The sequence below is a fragment of the Oncorhynchus mykiss genome, chromosome 21 (assembly GCF_013265735.2).
Source record: "Oncorhynchus mykiss isolate Arlee chromosome 21, USDA_OmykA_1.1, whole genome shotgun sequence".
Taxonomy (NCBI): Eukaryota; Metazoa; Chordata; class Actinopteri; order Salmoniformes; family Salmonidae; genus Oncorhynchus; species Oncorhynchus mykiss.
Genome location: NC_048585.1, coordinates 39,403,859 through 39,415,286, shown reverse-complemented (window position 1 = coordinate 39,415,286; position 11,428 = coordinate 39,403,859). Strand labels below are relative to the sequence as shown.

The 11,428-nt window shown below is 43.0% G+C and overlaps 1 non-coding gene across 1 annotated transcript; it reads left to right on the top strand.

The window, feature by feature from the left end:
* Positions 1 to 10,849: 10,849 nt before the first annotated feature.
* trnas-uga lies at positions 10,850 to 10,931 on the top strand. Its single transcript has one exon. It is a non-coding gene; the product is annotated as a tRNA-Ser (tRNA).
* Positions 10,932 to 11,428: the final 497 nt, after the last annotated feature.

Below are 11,428 nucleotides of genomic sequence, written 5' to 3'. Positions count from 1 at the left end.
TCTTCAGTTTGCGAATAATCGCACCAACTGTTGTCACCTTCTTAACAAGCTGCTTGGCGATGGTCTTGTAGCCCATTCCAGCCTCGTGTAGGTTTACAATCTTGTCCATGACATCCTTGGAGAGCTCTTTGGTCTTGGCCATGGTGGAGAGTTTGGAATCTGATTGATTGATTGATTCTGTGGACAGGTGTCTTTTATACAGGTAACAAACTGAGATTAGGAGCACTCCCTTTAAGTGTGTGCTCCTAATCTCAGCTCGTTACCTGTATAAAAGACATCTGGGAGCCAGGAATCTTTCTGATTGAGAGAGGGTCAAATACTTAATACCCTCATTAAAATGCAAATCAATTTATAACATTTTTGAAATGCATTTTTCTGGATTTTTTTGTTGTTATTCTGTCTCTCACTGTTCAAATAAACCTACCATTAAAATTATAGACTGATCATTTTTTTGTCAGAGGGCAAACAAAATCAGCAGAGGATCAAATACTTTTTTCCCTCACTGTTATATATATATATATATATATATATATAGAGAGAGAGAGAGAGAGAGAGAGAGATATTTTGTTTTCATAATCTTTTTTAAACTTTTGGCCAAACTCTTGAGCCGTCTGTAGCCTACTGACTAGTGGTTCTGATTTTAAATACAATAAATATGCTTCTCTGCATTTCTGCTAAGATCTGGGTAAAAAAAAAAGAAAGAATGTAAGTCTTATTCAGTACATTTAGTAACGGCTTGCTTTTCTAAATCTACCAATCTTGCCAGCAGGCATGCCAGCTAAAATAATTAGACAAGCTAGCTACTCTAACTTGATTGATAGCCTGAAATGGTTTCTTGGTAGCCAGTTATGAGGTTGGGAGATGGGGAACCTATCTGGGCTAGCTAAAATCAACTTCATCAAATTGCTAGTAGCTAGTAGTATTACAGAGAAAAAATGAAAAATGTACTTAATTTTTATTTTATTATTATTATTATTTTTTTTTATTATTTTAAACAGGACAAATATTGAGGGGGCACGTGCTCCTGTGCCCCCTATGGGCATGAAGCCTCTGTCGTGGGAATAAGGATAACCTTTTTCATCCTTTTTTTCTTTTGTGTGTCAGTCAGGACAGAAAAGGTCAAATGTCACTCTTTATGGCCAGTTTTAAACACCTGTTATATCTGCATGTTTACGTTGGTACCCTGTCCTGACCAAATCTGTGTTCAAATACTATTAGAAATCTTTCAAATACTTTTACAATTTACTTTAGTCTGCCTGGAGTGCCAAATGGGCTGGGCTTGCTGTTTTGGAACCATTCAACCGGTTCCATTAAGACAGGCAAACACAGACTGTGTACTTGAATTGATTTGAAATAGTATTTGAACCCAGGCCCTGGCCCTGAATGGTACAGTTATGTCCCGGACCTATCTTAGCAACACAAGGTCATTGTTGGTGTGGTGCAATGATCTTTGTACACGTAGATACTCCAACTCCAGTCCTATATAATTGGAAACAGACTGGGTGTGGTTCGGTTGTTTAAAACATGTGGGACGGTCAAGGGGATGGCAGATAGTACAAAAGGTTTATTTATTAATAACTCGATGACCTGAAATGTGATAAGTACTGCGTACGCCCCTGTGACACCTACGCTGAATATCCCCGTGACAACAAAGACAGATCTTTAAGTCACAAACATGTGGTGCGATTGCTTAAGCAGTAGGACCCTCTGGAAGAATACCTGAAGTTAGGACGAAAGGCCCCTCTAGTGTTGATACAATATTGACACCGTTTCTCACTCTCACCTGTCCGAATGGGTCTGAATGGGTAAAGGGGTGAACATCTGCAGGGGTTCGAGTTGGTTTTGTGGAGGTGAGGAAGTAAAACGGTCATGATTCGTAAGATATACAGGGCCATTAGTACAAATCAGAATCGTGTTGTATTGTTAGGAAGGCCAGGGAAAGGCCGCAGTCAAGTCAGTCATGTAAATCTCCCACATTAAAGTGTTGATATTGGCAAAATGCGTGTTAAGGTAGATGTGAATGATTGGGAAATCTATAGCTTTACAGCCACAGTGGTGAATCTATTTACTAGTACGATGGGGAATGTGTTTACTAGGCCTATACATGCTGAGGTGTAAGTGAAGTAGTTGGTCTGTGAAATAGACACAGTAGGCTAGTGAAGGGGAAAAAAATATTGCTGTTTGTTTATAGGGCAATCGTGAAATCACATCTCTGTTCCATTCCCTCCTATTCTATATCATTAAATCAAATAAAATTGTATTTGTCACAACAGGTGAAATGCTTAATTTACAAGCCCTTAACCAACAATGCAGTTCAATAAATAGAGTTCAGAAAATACTTACTGAATAAAATACTGGTACTGGTACTGAGTCAACATGCAGGGTTACAAGTTAGCTGAGGTAGTTTGTACATGTAGGTGGGGTAAAGGGCCTATGTATAGATATTAAACAGCAAGTAACAGCAGTGTAAACAAAGGGGGGGGGGGGTGGTTAATGTAATTTGTCCGATTAATTGTTCAGCTGTCTTTTCGCTTGGGGGTAGAAGCTGTTAAGGAGCCTTTTCATCCTAGACTTGGAGCTCCGGTACTGCTTGCCGTGCGGTAGCAGAGAGAGCAGTCTATAACTTGGGTGACTGGAGTCTTCAACCATTTTTTGGGCCTTCCACTGACAACGCCTATATATACAGTGCCTTGCGAAAGTATTCGGCCCCCTTGAACTTTGCGACCTTTTGCCACATTTCAGGCTTCAAACATAAAGATATAAAAATGTATTTTTTTGTGAAGAATCAACAACAAGCGGGACACAATCATGAAGTGGAACGACATTTATTGGATATTTCAAACTTTTTTAACAAATCAAAAACTGAAAAATTGGGCGTGCAAAATTATTCAGCCCCCTTAAGTTAATACTTTGTAGCGCCACCTTTTGCTGCGATTACAGCTGTAAGTCGCTTGGGGTATGTCTCTATCAGTTTTGCACATCCCATTCCTCCTTGCAAAACAGCTCGAGCTCAGTGAGGTTGGATGGAGAGCATTTGTGAACAGCAGTTTTCAGTTCTTTCCACAGATTCTCGATTGGATTCAGGTCTGGACTTTGACTTGGCCATTCTAACACCTGGATATGTTTATTTTTGAACCATTCCATTGTAGATTTTGCTTTATGTTTTGGATCATTGTCTTGTTGGAAGACAAATCTCCGTTCCAGTCTCAGGTCTTTTGCAGACTCCATCAGGTTTTCTTCCAGAATGGTCCTGTATTTGGCTCCATCCATCTTCCCATTAATTTTAACCATCTTCCCTGTCCCTGCTGAAGAAAAGCAGGCCCAAACCATGATGCTGCCACCACCATGTTTGACAGTGGGGATGGTGTGTTCAGGGTGATGAGCTGTGTTGCTTTTACGCCAAACATAACGTTTTGCATTGTTGCCAAAAAGTTCAATTTTGGTTTCATCTGACCAGAGCACCTTCTTCCACATGTTTGGTGTGTCTCCCAGGTGGCTTGTGGCAAACTTTAAACGACACTTTTTATGGATATCTTTAAGAAATGGCTTTCTTCTTGCCACTCTTCCATGAAGGCCAGATTTGTGCAATATACGACTGATTGTTGTCCTATGGACAGAGTCTCCCACCTCAGCTGTAGATCTCTGCAGTTCATCCAGAGTGATCATGGGCCTCTTGGCTGCATCTCTGATCAGTCTTCTCCTTGTATGAGCTGAAAGTTTAGAGGGACGGCCAGGTCTTGGTAGATTTGCAGTGGTCTGATACTCCAAACATTTCAATATTATCGCTTGCACAGTGCTCCTTGGGATGTTTAAAGCTTGGGAAATCTTTTTGTATCCAAATCCGTCTTTAAACTTCTTCACAACAGTATCTCGGACCTGCCTGGTGTGTTCCTTGTTCTTCATGATGCTCTCTGCGCTTTTAACGGACCTCTGAGACTATCACAGTGCAGGTGCATTTATACGGAGACTTGATTACACACAGGTGGATTGTATTTATCATCATTAGTCATTTAGGTCAACATTGGATCATTCAGAGATCCTCACTGAACTTCTGGAGAGAGTTTGCTGCACTGAAAGTAAAGGGGCTGAATAATTTTGCACGCCCAATTTTTCAGTTTTTGATTTGTTAAAAAAGTTTGAAATATCCAATAAATGTCGTTCCACTTCATGATTGTGTCCCACTTGTTGTTGATTCTTCACAAAAAAATACAGTTTTATATCTTTATGTTTGAAGCCTGAAATGTGGCAAAAGGTTGCAAAGTTCAAGGGGGCCGAATACTTTCGCAAGGCACTGTAGGTCCTCTGTAGCACCTTATGGTCAGATGCCGATTCGTTCAAATACCAGGCGGTGATGCAACCGGTCAGGATGCTCTCGATGGTGCAGCTGTATAACTTTTGAGGATCTGGGGACCCATGCCAAATTCTTTTCAGTCTCCTGAGGAGGAAAAGGTGTTGTCGTTGTTGTTCCTTTTGTCCAGGTGGGAAAGAGCAGTGTGGAGTGCGATTGAGATTGTGTCATCTGTGGATCTGTTGGGGCAGGTTGCGAATTGGAGTGGGTCTAGGGTTTCCAGGATGATGGTGTTGACGTGAGCCATGCCTTTCAAAGCACTTTATGGCTACCGACATGAGTGCTACAGGGTGGTAATCATTTAGGCAGGTTACCTTTGCTTCCTTGGGCACAGGGATTATGGTGGTCTGCTTGAAACATGTAGGTATTACAGACTCGGTCAGGGAAAAGTTGAAAATGTCAGTGAAGACACTTGCCAGTTGGTCCGTGCATGCTTTGAGTACACGTCCTGGTAATATGTCTGACCTTGCAGATTTGTGAATGTTGACCTGTTTAAAGGTCTTGCTCACATCGGCTACAGAGAGCGTGATCACACAGTCGTCCGGAACAGCTGGTGCTCTCATGCATGCTTCAGCGTTGTTTTTCTCAAAGTGAGCATTAAAGGCATTTAGCTCGTCTGGTAGGCTCATGTCACTTTGCAGCTCGCTGCTGGGTTTGCCTTTCTAGCCTATCATAGTTTGCAAGCCCTGCCACATCCGACGAGCATCAGAGCCGGTGTAGTAGGATTCAATCTTAATCCTGTATTGATGCTTTGCCTGTTTGATGGTTTGTCTGAGGGCATAGAAGGTTTCTTATAAACGTCCAGATTAGTGTTCTGCTCCTTGAATGTGGCAGCTCTAGCATTTAGCTTGGTGCAGATGTTGCCTGTAATCCATGGCTTCTGGTTGGGAAATGTACGTACGGTCACCATGGGGACGACTTTGTTGATGCACTTATTGATGAAACCGGTGACTGAGGTAGTATACTCCTCAATGCCATTGGATGAATCCCGGAACATATTCCAGTCTGTGCTAGAAAAACAGTCCTGTAGAGTAGCATCCGTTTCATAGGACCACTTCTGTATTGAGCGAGTCACTGGTACCTCCTGCTTTGGTTTTAGTCTGTAAGCAGGAATCAGGAGGATTTAATTATGGTCAGATTTGAAAAATGGAGGGTGGACCCAGGCTGACCACTGTGCCTGGACTGGACCTAGATGCAGAGGAAGGCTCCTTGGAGCTGGACTGGGCATCGGTGCAGAGGAAGGCTCCCGCCATGGAACGGGACTGGACGCTGTGCCTGGACTGGGCACCAACACAGAAGAATAATCTGGCCTTGGAGCTGAACTGGACGCCGTGCTCGGACTGGGCATCGGCGCTGAGGAAGGCTCCGGCCATGGAGCTGGAGGTTCTGGACCGTGGACCATCTCAGGAGGTTCCGGACCGTGGATCGTCTCAGGAGGTACCGAACTGTGGACCGTCTCAGGAGGTTCCGGACTGTGAACCGTCGCGGGAAGCTCTGGACTGGAAATCGTCGCCGGAAGCTCTAGACTGGGGGCCGTCCCGGAAGCTCTGGACTAGGGACCGTCGCAGGACGCTGTGGACTGAGGAGGCGCACTGGAGGCCTGATTCGTGGGGCCGGCACAGTTCGCACTGGATTGGTGACACGCACCTCAGGGCGAGTGCGGAGAGCAGGCACAGGACGTACCTGACTGGGAAGGCGCACTTGCGGGAGAGTGCGAGGAGCAGGCACAGGACGTACCTGACTGGGAACACGCACTTCAGGGAGAGTGCGAGGAGCTGGCACAGGACGTACAGGCCTGTGAAGGCGCACTGGAGACCTAGTGCGTATAGCTGGCATCAATTGTACCGGAACTTTAACACACTTCGCACGGCAAGTGCGAGGAGCTGGCACAGGACGTACTGGGCTGTGAAGGCGCACTGGAGACCTGGTGCGTATAGCCGGCATCAATTGTACCGGAACGTTAACACACTTCTCAGGACGAGTACGGGGAGCTGACTCAGGTGGCATAAAACTAATTACACGCTCCTTAGGGCAACTGTCATGCATCTTCCACCAACTTAACAACTCTCTCCGCTCTTTCTCCTCCAATACCTCCATCCACTCTCTGACGGTCTCTGACTCTCTCCTTTCACTCTCCTCCAGTTTCTCCCTCTGCTCTGGTTCACTCCTCGGCTCCGCCGACCACCCTTTGTGCCGACCACCCTTTGTGCCTCCCCCTTAAATACTTTCGGGCTGTTTTTTGGGATTTTTATGTGGCCATGAACCCCGGCGTTGTCGCTGTCCTCCCTTCTCTCCTGTCGTATGTTTCCACGGCAGGCTTTCGTGTCTTGCCAAGACTTCCTCCCAAGTCCAGGATATTCTCTCCTCGATCTCCTCCAAATACCAGGATACCATCTCCTCCCAGACACGCTGCTTGGTTCCGTTTTGGTGGGATATTCTGTCAAGATCGTTGGAAGCATACTCGGACAAACGTGCAGCGTGATCTGGGTTCCACATCTTTTATTAGAAATAAGTGAACCACGCAACAAAACAATAAAGACTAAACGAAACGTGACGACAATGGAGTGCTAACATGCAACTACACATAAACAATATCCCACAAAACACAGGTGGAAAAAAACGCTACTTAAATATGATTCCCAATTAGAGACAACGATTATCAGCTGCCTCTAATTGGGAATCACACAAAATCACCAACATAGAAAAACTAAACTAGAACCCCACATAGAAAATATAAACTAGACTAACCCCCAGTCACGCCCTGACCTCCTCTACCATAGAAAATAAGGGCTCTCTATGGTCAGAACGTGACAGTGACAAAGACATTTTTCCAACAATTGTTAACAGACAGATTATTTTACTTCAATTCAATGTTTCACAAATCCAGTGGGTCAGAAGTTTACATACACTAAGTTGACTGTGCCTTTAAACAGCTTAGAACATTCCAGAAAATTATGTCATGGCTTTAGAGGCTTCTGATAGACTAATTGACATAGTTTGAGTCAATTGGAGGTCTACCTGTGGATGAATTTCAATGCCTACCTTCAAACTCAGCGCCTCTTTGCTTGACATCACGGGAAAATCTAAAGAAATAAGCAAAGACCTCAGAATAAAATTGTAGACCTCCACAAGTCTGGTTCATCCTTGGGAGAAATGTCCAAACTCCTGAAGGTAACACCTTCATCTGTACAAACAATAGTACACAAGTATAAACACAATGGGACCACGCAGTAGTCATACCGTTCAGGAAGGAGATGCGTTCTGTCTCCTATTGATGAACGTACTTCAGTGAGAAAAGTGCAAATCAATCCCAGAACAACAGCAAAGGACCTTGTGATGATGCTGGAGGAAACAGGTACAAAAGTATCTATATACACAGTAAAACTAGTCTTATATCAACATAACCTCATATGCTGCTCAGCAAGGAAGAAGCCAATGCTCCAAAACCGCCATAAAAAAAGCCCGACTACGGTTTGCAACTGCACATGGGGACAAAGATCGTACTTTTTGGAGAAATGTCCTCTGGTCAGATGAAACAAAAATAGAACTGTTTGGCCATAATGACCATCGTTATGTTTGGAGGGAAAAGGAGGAGGCTTGCAAACCGAAGAACACCATCCCAACCGTGAAGCACTTGGGTTGCAGCATCATGTTGTGGGGGTGCTTTGCTGCAGGAGGGACTGGTGCACTTCACAAAGTAGATGGCATCATAAGGGAGGAAAATGACGTGAATATATTGAAGCAACATCTCAAGACATCAGTCAGCAAGTTAAAGCTTGGTCGCAAATGAGTCTTCCAAATGGACAATGACACCAAGCATACTTCCAAAGTTGTGGCAAAATGGCTTAAGGACAACAAAGTCAAGGTATTGGAGTGGCCTTCACAAAGCCCTAAACTCAGTCCTATAGAAAATGTGTGGGCAGAACTAAAAACGTGTATGTGTAATGAAACAGGATATGCGAGCAAGGAGGCCTACAAACCTGACTCAGTTACACCAGCTCTGTCCGGAGGAATGGGCCACAATTCACTTAACTTATTGTGGGAAGCTTGTGGAAGGCTACCCGAAACGTTAGACCCACGTTAAACAATTTAGAGGCAATAATACCAAATACAAATTGAGTGTATGTTAACTTCTGACCCACTGGGAATGTGATGAAAGAAATAAAAGCTGAAATAAATCATTCTCTCAACTATTATTCTGACATTTCACATTCTTAATATAAAGTGGTGATCCTAACTGACCTAAGACAGGGAATTTTTACTAGGATTAAATGTCAGGAATTGTGAAAAACTGAGTTCAAATGTATTTGGCTAAGGTGTACGTAAACTTCCGACTTCAACTGTAAGGTGGTCAAGAGTTTTTTTTCCCTCTGGTTGCACATGTGACATGCTGGTAGAAATTTGGTCAAATGGATTTAATTTTGCCTGCATTAACGTCCCCTGCCATTAGGAGCGTCACTTCCAGATGAGCATTTTCTTGTTTGCTTATGGCCTTGACAGCATCGGTTTGTGGTGTTAAATAGATGGCTACGAATACTATAGATGAGAACTCTCTTGGTGGACAGCTTGGTCTATAGCTTATACCTCGAGACTTCCTTAATATTAGACATCGTGCACCAGCTGTTATTGACAAATTGACACAAAACCTCACCCCTCGATTTATCAGACGTAGCTGTTCTGTCCTGCCGATGCAAAAAAAAAAAAACAGCCAGCTCTATATTATCCGTGTCGTCGTTCAGCCACGACTCAGTGAAACGTTACAGTGCTATTGCTGATTTACAGTATGGGAAGGAGGAACAATGCTGGGGGAAAAGTTATGTTAATGAGTGAGTGAAGTCTTGTAACAAATGATAACTAGTCACTTGATTGAATCTGAGTCACTTGATATGGACAGTTGACAAATCACAGTTATGCAACACTGTTAGATTAAATGGCGCAAGCCACCGGCCTCCCAGGCCCTACTACCACTCACCACAATGTATTTTATGATTTCCTAATCGTTTTTTAAATTGTTGTTTTTATTTAACCTTTATTTAACTAGGCAAGTCAGTTAAGAACAAATTCTTATTTACAATGACGGCCTACCCCGGCCAAACCCTAACAATGCTGGGCGAATTGTGCACCGCCCTATGGGACTCCCAATCACAGCTAGTTGTGATGCAGCCTGGAATCTAACCAGAGTCTGTAGTGACACCTCTAGCACTGAGATGCAGTGCCTTATACCGCTGCACCACTCGGGAACCAAATCTGAACCAGATCAATTTAGGTTTGGTTTCATAAAGAGTGGTGCTAAGAAAAAGGTGTTTGCTTTAGGCTAGACAGCATTGTAAACATCTTGGCAAAAGGCATTCACGGCCCCCTATTGCCTACATTGTGCTCTGCTTGGGCCCTGGTCAAAAGTATCATACCCCATAGGTCCTGGTCAAAAGTAGTGCACTAGATAGTGAATAGGGTGCTATCTGGGACAAAGGTGATCCAGAGCCCCTCCTGGCTTGGCCAAACCAGCAGCACAGAGCCTGAATATGTGTGTGTGTGTGTGTGTGTGTGTGTGTATAATGGACGCTATCAGGAATTAATGAGTCCAATCTAAGGGGGAACTCATTCCCTCCAACCCAACCCATGTGCCAATCAATCATGCAACATTGTTCACTTTCTTCAATAACTAACATCACAGCCCACACTCTGGAGAGGGGACCACAGCAAAAATACACAAAACAACACGTATTAAATTAGATTTGTAGTATTTTACCAAAGATAGGAAACCTTAATATCTGAAAAATATTAAACTGTTTGATAATACCTTGTGTTGTGTTGTCAGGGGGTTAGTTGAAGGTTCAACCAAATAGTTACATTTTCAACTTTGTGGTTCAATCACAGAATCTTCGGTTCATGTTAATCATCACAGAACACTGATGAAAATACATAGCTCACTAGTGCCACCTAGACAAATGCACAGATGTTGCATCTGCGTGCGTGCATCCAAATTTGAAGGATGGACACAACTACAATGAGTATTTCTGTAGAGAAAGCTGAAGCTTGTTTCAAGAATGATGCACAAAGTATTGCTAATGTAGTGTAGCTAATGTAGCTAATGATTCATAGATCAAATCAAATCAAATGTATTGGTCACATGCACATGGTTAGCAGATGTCATTGCGAGTGTAGCGAAATTATTGTGCTTCTAGTACCGACAGTGTAGCAATATCTAACAAGTAATATCTAACAATTCCACAACAAATATCTGATACACACAGATCTAAGTAAAGGAATGGAATAATATTAGATATAGGCCTGGTTTTGTAGGCTATTATGCGCCTCCTCACGCTGTTGATACCAATGTGTATTTATGTGCGTCGCTCTACGTCGCAAATTGTAACAATTTACTACAATCAGATACAAACAAAATCACTGAAGAAAAAAGAGCCAAATTACATTGTATCAAATTAATGACTGGTATGTAAAGACATGATTTGAACTCACTTTCTACAATGTTGTATAGCAGCTGCGATGGCCGAGTGGTTAAGGCGTTGGACTTGAAATCCAATGGGATCTTCCCGCGCAGGTTCGAACCCTGCTCGCAGCGAATGCCGGTAACTTTTCATAAAAGCCAATGTCATCGTTAACTTGCTGGTTTTTATAACTACACTTGAAAAAACTTGTACAGTTATTACGTTTTCCAGATTCCACTTGAAGAAACTTTTAAAGTTATTACGTTTTCCAGACTACACTTGAAGAAACTTTCAAAGTTATTGACATTTTCCATATTGACTGACCTTCACCTTCATATTAAAGTAATGCTGGACTGTCGTTTCTCTTTGTTTATTTGAGCTGTTCTTGCCATAATATGGACTTGGTCTTTTACCAAATAGGGCTACCTTCTGTATACCACCCCTACCTTGTTACAACACAACTGATTGGCTCAAATGCATTAAGAAGGAAAGAAATTCCACAAATGAACTTTTAAATGATTTGAAATGCATTCTAGGTGACTACCTCATGAAGCTGGTTGAGAGAACGCCAAGAGTGTGCAAAGCTGTCATCAAGGCAAAGGGTGGCCACTGAAAAATCTCAAATATAAAA